The following is a 12,477-nucleotide window of genomic DNA, read 5'->3' on the forward strand; positions in this document are numbered from 1 at the left end:
TCAAATAAATTCGTTAGTCTCTCAGGTGCCACAAGTACTCCTTTTCTTTTTGCGAATAGCTGCTACTCTGAAACACGCATAATGTGTATCCTACACTGAAAAGCACAAAATAAATCCATTATCAGCAAATCCTTGGTTCTAAATTGCACCCAGATAAATAACCCACAATTACAAAATGTGGATCAGATACTCAGCTGATATAAATCAGAATAGCTCTGATGTCAGTGGACAACATAGATTTGCATCATCTCAGGATCTGGTCTCATAAATACATAGCTTATGTTTTTTGTTTTTTTTTTTCTTTTTTAAAATGTTATTTTATTGTTAGTATTGTCAGTTAAAATATAAGCTCCCATGTCAAAATAGAAAAGGAGTACTTGTGGCACCTTAGAGACTAACAAATTTATTTGAGCATAAGCTTTCGTGAGCTACAGCTCACTTCATCGGATGCAACACGAAAGCTTATGCTCAAAAAAATTTGTTAGTCTCTAAGGTGCCACAAGTACTCCTTTTCTTTTTTGCGAATACAGAATAACACGGCTGCTACTCTGAAACCTATGTATCTTAGGACAGGCAAGAGGGACTGAGTCCCTTCACACGTACACCTTAATGATAGCATTTGTTTCCAGTAGCACCTAGAGTATGTTCGGTGCTATATAAACACAAAACCAGGCATGGTCCCTGCCTCAAAGATCATATAGTTTAGGATATAGGCCCCAGTCCTTTGAAGATTTGTGCATATAGTTAATTTTGCATACTATGAAATCTTGGCAGTTCATGAAGCTGAGTAAATACATAAATCTGCAGAGTATAAGATCAGAGTATTATATGATGAGATCTGTTAACTACAGAGGAATCTATACATTTTGTTAATTATGAACTGCTATGACTCTGTGCATGTTGCTTCCTGTATTTTAAGCAACTCAAGACTGGAATATAAAAGCTTAGTAATAAGCAACCATGGTAGTAGGGTAGAGGTGTCTTCCTACACAGACTCAGAACTAATCAGAGGGTGTACAGATGAAAGACAGAACAAGCTGCTTTTGATACAGCAAAGACCTCCAAGCAAGTTTCTTCTAAATTAAACATTAGGAAGAATTAGTCTATATGGTAATATGCACTGTAATATAGTTCTTTGCTTGGATGCAATTGTCAAGGTATTTTTTATAAGCATTTGGTCAGGGCCAGTTTCAAATATTATCTGACTAATTTTTAATAAAAAAGAAAATAACAGGGTCACTTGAATTTTTAACAGTAAAGAAATATGAGTTCAAAGCCTTAAATTTAACCATGTCCTTGCTCAAAAATAATAGCAGAATCATAACTTTGTCAAAAGCTCTAAAATAGGAGCAGAGCTTTATTGCACAATCCCTTGAGCAGCCTTAGAAGAGTAAAGATTAGAGCTGGTCAGAAAATGGAATTTCCATTCAACAGGACATAAAAATATTTAGACACTTGTTTTCATTCTGAATTGGAACAAAATGTCATGTAACATTTTAAAGATTCCTTTGGCTGAGTCTGAAGCAATGTTAATGGATACTGAGAACTGTGTTCAGCCCAGCCCATGTTGCTGGTAGTGGTGGGGGGCCTATGAGTCAGATGTAAAGCAGGGACAAAGTGGGGTTTTTTTGCATCCTAGTGAGAAAGCAGATCTCTCCAGAATGAATAGACTAGTATTAGGGTACTTTAAAAAAACCCAGACCATCAGAGCTGGTGGAAAACTGTTCTGTTAACAACTTTTCAGTAAAAAAATGCAGTTTCGTTGAAATTGAAATGTTTTGTGGGAATTGTCAATTTCAATAACTTTTTTTTTTAAGGAAACATTTGAAATTACTTAAAATCAAAATGGAGTATTTCAATTTGATTTTCTTGTTTTGTTTAGACTTTTGTACTATAAACAATTTATTTTATTATTCTACATTTATATAATAGATCTTATTTTTTTATTGTATTATATTGTTTCAACAGTATTGAGATGGAGCAGTTCAATAAGGTCACTTCATTGTTTCCAAATCAAAAATTTTCAGAATTTCTGTTCCACAAAATATTTCAAAATTTTGAGTATTGATCATGTATTAGGACACATGCTGTGCTAAACCCACTTTACGGATGAGTGCTTTGAACTATCTTCAGTCATGATGAAGAACCTGTGTTTTGTAACTTTATATGTGGAGCGTTTTCGAACAGCTAATTCCCCTGTTTCCAAGACAGTATTTTCAGGCAGCCTCCACCCATGCACCTTTGAGACACAGGTGCTGCCCCAACATCATCCCATAGCAACAAGTATTTCCTACAGGCTTAAAACAATTATCTATAAAATGTGTTTAATAAACCTCTGCTTGACCTCATGCCTTCCTACTTAGTGAGTAGCCCTACTGAAATCAATGGATCTACTCCCAAAACATGATGCTATTCAATGTAAGTAAAGATCTATAAATCTAACCATTAATTACTAATATTGGATATTAAAAATCATGTTTGCCCTCAAACATGATGGTTTGGGAAATATATAAAGTGTTTGCTTTAAGGAAACTGCAGCGGGATTGATTACAGCACCAGTTAAATTGATATGGGAATATAGCAGTTCTCAACCTTTTCCGTATCATGACCCCATATTACAACAACAAAAAGTTTCAGTTGCATCTTCTCCCGTGAGGACATAAAGAAAGAGAAGGTGGTTGTGGCCCTTCTGGTCCTGTTGTGTTGGGATCCCACAAGTTGAGAATTCATGGCATTGTAATGGATATAGAGTCTTTTCACGGATTCCATTCTAATCCATGGTTGCAGGAAACTTATGAATGTTGGGTATTAGATATGTAATATGGTTCTAGATCTTGCAAACAGTTAATATATGGATAGCTGCAGAATTGAGGCCATACAGACTTGCACTTTGGCAACTTTGGAGGAGGACGTGTGTGCATACAAAGAGATCCTGCCATTCTCTTTGCTCTAATGTTAAACCTAGAGAAGCTTCATTAGCATCACTATGCTTGTTTCTTTAATAGAAGGGAGCTAAACTAGATGCTATTCACATTTGTTATTGGAACTGAAACTAGAGTTTAGGCACAGGAAAAAGTGACAGATCCACCAGAAAAGCTCAGAGAAGAAAAGACGACAAAGAAAATTACTATTCTCCAGGCTCAAACTGAAACACTAATTAGAGACAATAGACAATTTGGAAGAAAGATGCTGAAGTTGGAGAATGCATATACATATTGTAATTTAAGGTTAGTAAATTTCCCAAGAGCTTTAGAGAGTGTCTCTATTATAGAGGAGCTCTTGGATTTTTAAATAATTGAACCTGGGAAGATGGCTTTCCATCAGTTGGGAAGGGATTTTATTAGGTCTGTTAAGAGATCTTTCAGTTGTCCAGACACATGCAGTCATGGATCAGCAAGATCTCTACTTAATTACTCAAACCTCCTCTTAGTTGGCTTCTTGAGTTCTCACATTGCACCCACAGGGCTTTCTGCCATTAAAGTCACTATCCTCACCCCTCTATCTCAGATATTTATATAGACCATTCTGAATGACTCTCAGTCTTTACCACCAGAACAACCCTGTCACGTAGGGAAGTGCTATTATCCCCATTTTACAGAGAGGGACCTGATGCACAGAAAGGCCAAGATCACACAGGAAGTCTGTGGGAGAATGGGGAATTGAACCTGGGTCTCCTGAGTCCCAGACCATTGCCCTAATCACTAAATCACCCTATCACTTCAGCCCACCTTCTACCCTCTGCTTGAGACCCTTTGTTGACTTCCAATAGCCTTTCTTATCATTCAGGCTCATCCTTTCCAGTGTCACACACAGCTCTGCGCCTGCACCTCATCTGTACTTGCTGCTCCCTGGGTACTCTATGCTTTGCAAATTCAGCTCACCTTGATGCTCCCTATGTCTCTTCTTCTGAAGGGTGCTTTATGCCCTCGTTTCATGCCATCCTCTAAGTCAGTAACAGCCTCAATAACCCTGCGTACTGAGGAGACTGAGGCTGCATGGCACACAGGGTCAGGAGGAGACTGTCATGAATTGTTGTCCTCCCATCCCCTCACTCTTTATTTATTTATTGCTACTTTGAAACCTGTCTTTATTTATTGTTGTTGATTGCATTGTATCTAATTTAGATTAATTTCCTCAGAGCAAAGACCTATCCATTTTGTCTACCCTTGTCTTATACACATTATCATCATCATTATTTATACTGTACTCAGTGGGGTGCCAGGCACCTACAGTATGAAGATGTATCTACTACAAGATACATTCTCAAAACAAAAAGGGTTAAGATGTAGGGGGACCAGTCTCATGACATTGAATTTCTGACTCATTAGAATTGACAATGCAGTTTGCTAGATGGCTAAATAATGTGCTTCTTTATAGGGATAGCATTTTTTTCTGGAAGTTTCCAAGGTGACAGCAGCTCATGAGAGGATTTCTATCTCTTAGACAGGAAGATTTGGCAATAATGAAAAAGTCTAGATTCTTGCACTGTGGTGGGTGTCAGATTAGATGGAACTGCATCCCAGACCACACGTTCTGTAATATGGATCAACTTTGGAAATTTTCTTAAAGCGAGACAGTGGCAGAATGTAAAGACTCATCATTATTATCAGAAAACGTATCTGGAATGAGGGAGGAACTGGATGATTCTAGAAAGAAAGGCAGAGAATTTATACATAGTCAGATAACTAGTATTTGATGGTTTCAGAGTAGCAGCCGTGTTAGTCTGTATTCGCAAAAAGAAAAGGAGTACTTGTGGCACCTTAGAGACTAACAAATTTATTAGAGCATAAGCTTTCGTGAGCTACAACTCACTTCATCGGATGCATTTGGTGGAAAAAACAGAGGAGAGATTTATATACACACACACAGAGAACATGAAACAATGGGTTTATCATACACACTGTAAGGAGAGTGATCACTTAAGATAAGCCATCACCAACAGCAGGGGGGGGAAGGAGGAAAACCTTTCATGGTGACAAGCAAGGTAGGCTAATTCCAGCAGTTAACAAGAATATCAGAGGAACAGTGCGGGGTGGGGTGGGAGGGAGAAATACCATGGGGAAATAGTTTTACTTTGTGTAATGACTCATCCATTCCCAGTCTCTATTCAAGCCTAAATTAATTGTATCCAGTTTGCAAATTAATTCCAATTCAGCAGTCTCTCGTTGGAGTCTGTTTTTGAAGCTTTTTTGTTGAAGTATAGCCACTCTTAGGTCTGTGATCGAGTGACCAGAGAGATTGAAGTGTTCTCCAACTGGTTTTTGAATGTTATAATTCTTGACGTCTGATTTGTGTCCGTTCATTCTTTTACGTAGAGACTGTCCAGTTTGGCCAATGTACATGGCAGAGGGGCATTGCTGGCACATGATGGCATATATCACATTGGTAGATGCGCAGGTGAACGAGCCTCTGATAGTGTGGCTGATGTGATTAGGCCCTATGATGGTATCCCCTGAATAGATATGTGGACAGAGTTGGCAACGGGCTTTGTTGCAAGGATAGGTTCCTGGGTTAGTGGTTCTGTTGTGTGGTGTGTGCTTGCTGGTGAGTATTTGCTTCAGATTGGGGGGCTGTCCGTAAGCAAGGACTGGTCTGTCTCCCAAGATCTGAGAGAGCGATGGCTCGTCCTTCAGGATAGGTTGTAGATCCTTGATGATGCGTTGGAGAGGTTTTAGTTGGGGGCTGAAGGTGATGGCTAGTGGCGTTCTGTTGTTTTCTTTGTTGGGCCTGTCCTGTAGTAGGTGACTTCTGGGTACTCTTCTGGCTCTGTCAATCTGTTTCTTCACTTCAGCAGGTGGGTATTGTAGTTGTAGGAATGCATGATAGAGATCTAGTATTTGATGGAGGATCATACATCAGGTAAAGTATTAATGCTTGTGATCACATGAAGTAAAAAGCAGCTGTGGACTGAACTATATATAAAGTTAAATAAATGTTCAGTAGATTATGCCTGCCTCAACCCCACTTATTTATTGTCACTTATAAAACAGTATTGCATGGTTTAGGCATTAAGGTCCCAATCCACATAGATACTTAGGTGCCTAAATTGTGTGTGTAGGCATCTAAGTCCTAGTTTTAGGCTCTGCTGTGATCCACAAAGCTCCTGCCAAACACTGAAGACACCTAAACTCACTTAGTTCCTGCGTTTTCAGGGTAAAAGGTCCCTCAGTACCTAAGTTTCTGCCTCTGAGCATGCACACTGCTGCCTCCCTTGAAGGTCCAGATGCCTATCTCGTGCATAAGCCCCTGAGGGTATGTCTACACCGCAAAGAAAAACCCGCTGCTGGCTTGTGCCAGAAACTTTTGGGTCGCAGGGCTTCAGCTCACGGGGCTGTTTTATTGCTGTGTAGACTTCTATGGGGCGGAAGGGTCCTAGAGCTCTGGCTCTAGCCCAGAAGTCTACACAGCAATGAAACAGCCCCAGAGCCGAAGCCCTGCGAGCCCGAGTTGGGGTGGCACAAGCCAGCAGCAGGCTTTTCTTTGCTGTGTACATACCATGCGTGATTTTTAAACTGAGGGAAGATAGGCGTTCAGCTACCCAAGTCATGTGTGGGGCCCAATCCAGTAGGCATGTTCAGAGGCCACTTACCAGATTCGGTCCCATTCAAAGTCTGGCTGGAAAAAAAGATGTTAGTGACTTAACTTTTATCCTAGTGGTTTGGAGAATTCAGCTTGGATGTGGGATACCCCCATTCAAATCCCCCCCTCTCTGCCAGAGGATTTGAACAAGGGTCTCCCACACCTCTCAGGAGAGTGCCCTAAACATTGAGAGATGGAATATTCTGATGTGGGGCTCCCTCAGTCTCTTTTGTTGAAGCTATTCCATTGTGGATAAATAGTGAGAGAGTGGTGGGAGCGTGGGGATGGACCCACGATCTCCCACCTCCCAGGTAAGTGCACTAACCACTGGACTTTATCATTATTCCTATTCTGTCTCTGGACCAGTGACTGTTCCACAGTGGATAAAAACATTTATATAGTGATTGTTTTCCCATCAGAGAAGGAGAGGGTTCGACCACCATAAGTGATGGGTCCCTCTGACAGGGTGGACTAGGTGCAGAGGCTACCTGCTGGAAGCCTCAGGGTCTTGCCACACCTTGTCCCAGAGCGGATCAGAAGAGAAGTCCTCCAAGCAGCCTAGAGTGGCTACAGGGGAAGAAGCCAACCAGAGGGGCTGCAGGAACGGCCAATCAGGGGCCAGTTATTGAGTAATAATAATGCAATTTGAGTTATGTGAATAGCATAACTCAAATCAACATAGCTTAGACCTACTTACCATGGGGTCCACACTATGCGATGTCAGTGGGAGACACTCTCCTGTCGACTCCCCTTACTGTTCTTGATCCAGTGGAGTACAGGAGTTGATGGGAGAGTGACTGCAACCGCTGATGCATCAAACACCACTTGTGGACCCCCCGGTAAGTGTAGACAAGCCCAAAGTCAGGCAGTTCTGCTATCTTTAGCTAGAAGAGGAAGGACTGGGTTCCTGGCTGGCTGAAAAAACAGCAGGGCCATGGACAGCTCAGTGCAGGCAGGGACTGGGGAAGTTAAGAAGGAGCTCCTGGTTGCTGGGACTGAGCAAGCCCAAGAAGGGCTGTAGGAAGACAGTGTCTCCAGGGAGGAAGCCCTGGGTGTATGGCCCGATACCAGGGCCGAGACAAGGTAAAGACTATATAGCTCAGAAGCGGTTTGTTCTGTTCTACCTACAGACAGTGGGTATGACTTGACTGGAGGGCTGAGTCACTAAAGACCTGCTGAAGAAACCATTGATGAAAGGGAGGGGGCACTCGCAAGAGGCAGGTGCTACCCTGTTACCACAAAGTGAGGAACTGCAGGCACATGCAGTCAGCCAGAGGGGTGCTCACAAGATGTGGGTGCTGACCCTGTTACAGTCCCCCAAGTTCCTGTGGAGGTGGTGCTATTTGTGCAGAGATCCTCCCTGGGTTTCCACACTGGCTCCTGTGCTCCCTGATCCCTTCTATTTCTCTGGTAGCACAGTCTCTTTGGAATCTCAGAGGTGAGGGGGATAGAGAACAGCCACAGCACAGAGGGGCTCTGCAGGAAAGCTAAGATAGCTCCAGCTGTATTGACATTTAGGAAATTCCCCCTGGACTTGGTGGAATAGTAATGGGGCAGTACCCCCCCTTCCTCCTTGACAGCCTTGCCCAATGTACTATTCAGTCCCCAGTGAAAAGTTTTTAATTAATTTAGACTGGAGGAAAGTGCAGGATTCAAAGCCCTAAAGACTGAAGTCTACTATCCATACAACAGGTTCAGCGCAGGCAGTGGCAGTACTAGCTTCCCACATGCTGCCACCTGCTAGTGTGCCCCCCATAGTCATTCACTCCTTGGCATTGGCCTCTTTGCTGAGGCTGCTAGAAAGGCATACAGAGGGGTTCAACACATGGGTCATGAAACAGTCTTCAGTTGATAATGACTTCACCAGCTGGAGTTCAGTTCCAGCTGGTGACCTAGAAGTGTAAGAATCTGTATCCTTTCGCCACTCTTCTGGGACAGACAGTTGCTTTCTGCATTCTTCTTCCTAGGAGTCATCCTCATCACTAGTTTATTTTGTTACTGCAGGCCATAAGGACATAGAGAATTATTCCATGGCAGGAAAATGTCACTCAACCTCACAAGCCAGTCTCCTATATATTGAACTTTCTCTTGCTATTTCCTGCATGACCATGAGTTTGGTATTTGGAACTAGTTTGGAGCTTAAATACAGAGGTCTCTTTTCAGAGATAACTACAGTGTTCTAGGGTGACGTTTGTTTGATTCTTTACAAAATGAAATTGTGTTGTTTTCTCTTCTGATCCCCTCTAGGACAAGGTGTGGCAGGACCCTGAGGCCTCCAGCAGGTGGCTTCTGCATCTAGTCCACCGTGTCAGAAATTGTGTTTCTTCAGGGAAACAAGCCCAATGTATAATGTCAGTGGGAAAAGATATCTTTATTATCAATTATTGTATTACTGTAACTTCTAAGAACCCCAGTCAAGGATCAGGACTCCAATGTATTAAGGCACTGTACAGACAAACAACAAAGATGACAGACCCTGCCCAAGAGCTTACAGTCTAGGTGTGAGACACGATGCCACAGGTGGAGAAATGGTGGGAGAGGGAGGAGGTAACAAAATGAACAGGATTGGACAATGGAAGTTTTAGTGCCCAACTTGCCTAACCAAGCCAGGCAGGCTTGGTGATTTGTAGGCCTCGCAGCAGAGGTAGGTTTTAAGGAGGATAACATGACAACTACTAATTTTGTCACGGAGATTTCCCAGGCTATGAGAACGGCATGGGAGAAGTGGACAGGCAGGAAATCAAGGCTGACAGAATGAAGGCAGGGAGCAACAGTTCAGCAATTTAGAGTGATAGATCTCTTCATATCTAATCCTTGATTATTTTGGTATAAGATTTATAGCTCCATCATGCAGAATAAACCAAAATGATTTCATTAGGTGAGGAATCATTCAATATCCTGACCACTTGTTTTCAAAGAAAAAAATCATCTATTGTTCAGGCTCTTGCCACATTGCATATTTCTTAAGATTTCTCACCCGTCTTCTGGGTGGAGGAAGCATCTATAGCAATTGAAGTACTGGTAGATAGAATACAGAATTATTGTTGGTGGGACCTGACTACAGAATTAGGGATGAGCCCTGTGTAGCATCCAAAATAATCTAAATATTCCTCTTGTAAGATTGTTATTGCTATCTCCTCATATATAAAAATAGGAGTGTGTGTGATTTTTATATATCTAGAGACATTTGGAGACTTGCCACAACAGAGTCTTTCACTAGCTGTTCATATGGAGTCGTGGGAGAATGAAACTAATTATCTATGTGGTGCATTTTTGCCTCTAGAAATTTTTTCAGACAATTAGATGTGCCTGCCTGAGTGATAGCAGTAAAATCACCTGTCATTCTTTGAAAATGATCCATTAGGAGTGTATGATAATAAAGATGCAACTTTAAAAAATTTGAACAGCATGACCTCTCATAGATATACTCTCAAAATCTTCAGATCATAGAGGTCTACGATAATTTTCTTATACAATTACTGAATGCATTTCTCCTATATCATCTCCTTTATTTTGAGCACAGACTCTGCACTTTACAGTAGCAGTCACAAAGGCATTGATCATGATGGTCAGGAAAAGGCTGCAATTTGCAGATGTTTTGCAGATGAAAAATCATGAACACTGCTGAAATATGGTTTACCCCTTCAGCTTTTGGTCAAAAATGACTTCCAAGTTGTGAACTCTGTTCACCTGCTTGAGAGAAAGCAGACACTAAATAAACAAGATCATCCAGATGTTTCTTCCAAGAGTGTCCAGACATAATACATCACGCTTACAAGGGTTGAGATTCCACCAACAAGCTCACATCTCATCTGCAGTCTCAATCAAGCAGGAGAATAGTCACCTGATGGGATGGAAGTATAGCTCTGGATATGAGCAACATACTAGTGATATTTCAGATTAAATTCTTCTATCAATTCTCCTGTGGCTTTACATACACAATAACAAGTAATCATGAAAGGGGAGACTTGTGAGACTCCAAACTGGAAGTCCCAGTTTGGGTGGAGTATATCTTAATTTGATACAGTCTCTGAGCCATCTGAATTCTGCATGTAAGGTCAGATCCATACAATGGATATTTTCATAACAGTTGGTGCCTGCTGCCACAGAGTTTGAGTAGAGGTAGCAATTTAGTAGACTGACAAAACTGCTTAAAAAAGATTATCATGGGCCATCTTTGTAAGAATATGTGACAACTCCAACCTGGTGGCTAAGAGAAAACTTTAATTATTTTCAGGAGGATTAGATAAGAAAGATTTGGTGGCTTATTTGTGGTTTTAATGCTGATTTTATGTGTTTTAATCTTCTATCTTTTGTCATTTAATCTGTCGTTAACAGTAAAGGGCCTAGGATATTGTGATTGGTATTGTAGAAATAAAATGCATTATAAATCATTATTATTCTAGTTCCCATGTTTCCCCTATTTCTAATAGGCATTATTAATGCTGAGTGGGGGGAAAATATACTCAAAAATCTCATCTGCCTAAGTAAGAATTTGTGTGGAACTTTGATTAAACAGCAGGTTGTATGAGCTGGTATCTGCCCTTCTTCAAAATCATAGTTATGCAAAGTGCAATCCCCCATTAACTCAATGAAAATTACTCACATGAATAAAGTTTTGCACATGCTTAGAGTTTTGCAGGAATGGGACTTAGATCAGGACTTTTCTTCTTCAAGGCACAGACATACACTGGCTGCTCAATCAGCCTTGCAAAATTTGTCATGAGAATTTTTCACTCCAGGCACAAAATCTATTTGCCCTATCCTGATGATAAAAGCACCTACTCGCCTGTCAGATATTTTACTTTATTATATTATTTCAGGGTGATATTAGTGAGCTGCTTGCAAACAGTTTAAAGCCCTCATCTTGTAGGCTGATCTCTGCCAGTGAATCTTTACCCTCTTCTAGACCCCAATGCAATTAATGGGCTCTGAACATAAGCAAGGGTCCGCTCCTAGAGTTCAGTTTGAGGCATTAGGGCTTGTGTTTAAAAGACCAGAATGCTGAAATGATGTAGCCAAATACATTCATGGTGCAACTCCATTGAAGCTATTGGGAGATCAGTGGTTTATGTCAGGGATTAATCTGACCCTTCCTGTTTAGGCTGTCGAGTCATCAAGGTGCTGCAACAATGGTGCATTTTGGAGGCAGGAGAAATGGGAAAAAGAAATAGCCAGAAGAATTAAGAGACACAAAGAGTCCTGTGGCACCTTATAGACTAACAGACATATTGGAGCATAAGCTTTCTTGGGTGAATACCCACTTCATGGGATGCATGTAGTGGAAATTTCCAGCGGCAGGTATCAGAGACACTAGAAAACAATTTCCTGTGTGTAAGCTCTGTACTTCCATCAGTGGCCCAACCACAGTCAACAAAGCTTATTTAACTGGGTCAAGGGTGCCCAAAAGGAGTTAACTGTTCTGAGTATAGCTGATGCACAAAGAAACACAACTTATTCTTTCAGCAATGATTCCTTTAGAGGGCTCTGGTCTATTGTGTAATTTAAGGTTTTATACAGGAAATTAAGTCTATTAAAAGAACAATTCATAGTAGCATTTATCCTTTTAGAGAAAATGATGCCAATAATCTTCTTCCACATGTATGCATTTTTACTAGATAACTTATTTACCTTGGCTGTTCTTTGATATTGTAACAGGTGTGTTCTTAGGAGATATAATTGTAACTGTGTGTCTGTTTTACTAGTCAAATAATTAGATGGTAGCTGTCTAGCCTTGGAGAGAAACAGCATCTAAGAGTTCTAACCGCAGGTAGGTAGGCAAGCATGTGTAAGACAAGGAAAAATATAGAAAAATTGAACGTCTGAAAGATGTAAATTTGTGTGTAATCCATACCCAGATGTATTAACTGATGCGAAATTTTACCCTGTAGATTACAT

This window comes from Dermochelys coriacea, chromosome 18, assembly GCF_009764565.3.
Source record: "Dermochelys coriacea isolate rDerCor1 chromosome 18, rDerCor1.pri.v4, whole genome shotgun sequence".
Classification (NCBI taxonomy): domain Eukaryota; kingdom Metazoa; phylum Chordata; order Testudines; family Dermochelyidae; genus Dermochelys; species Dermochelys coriacea.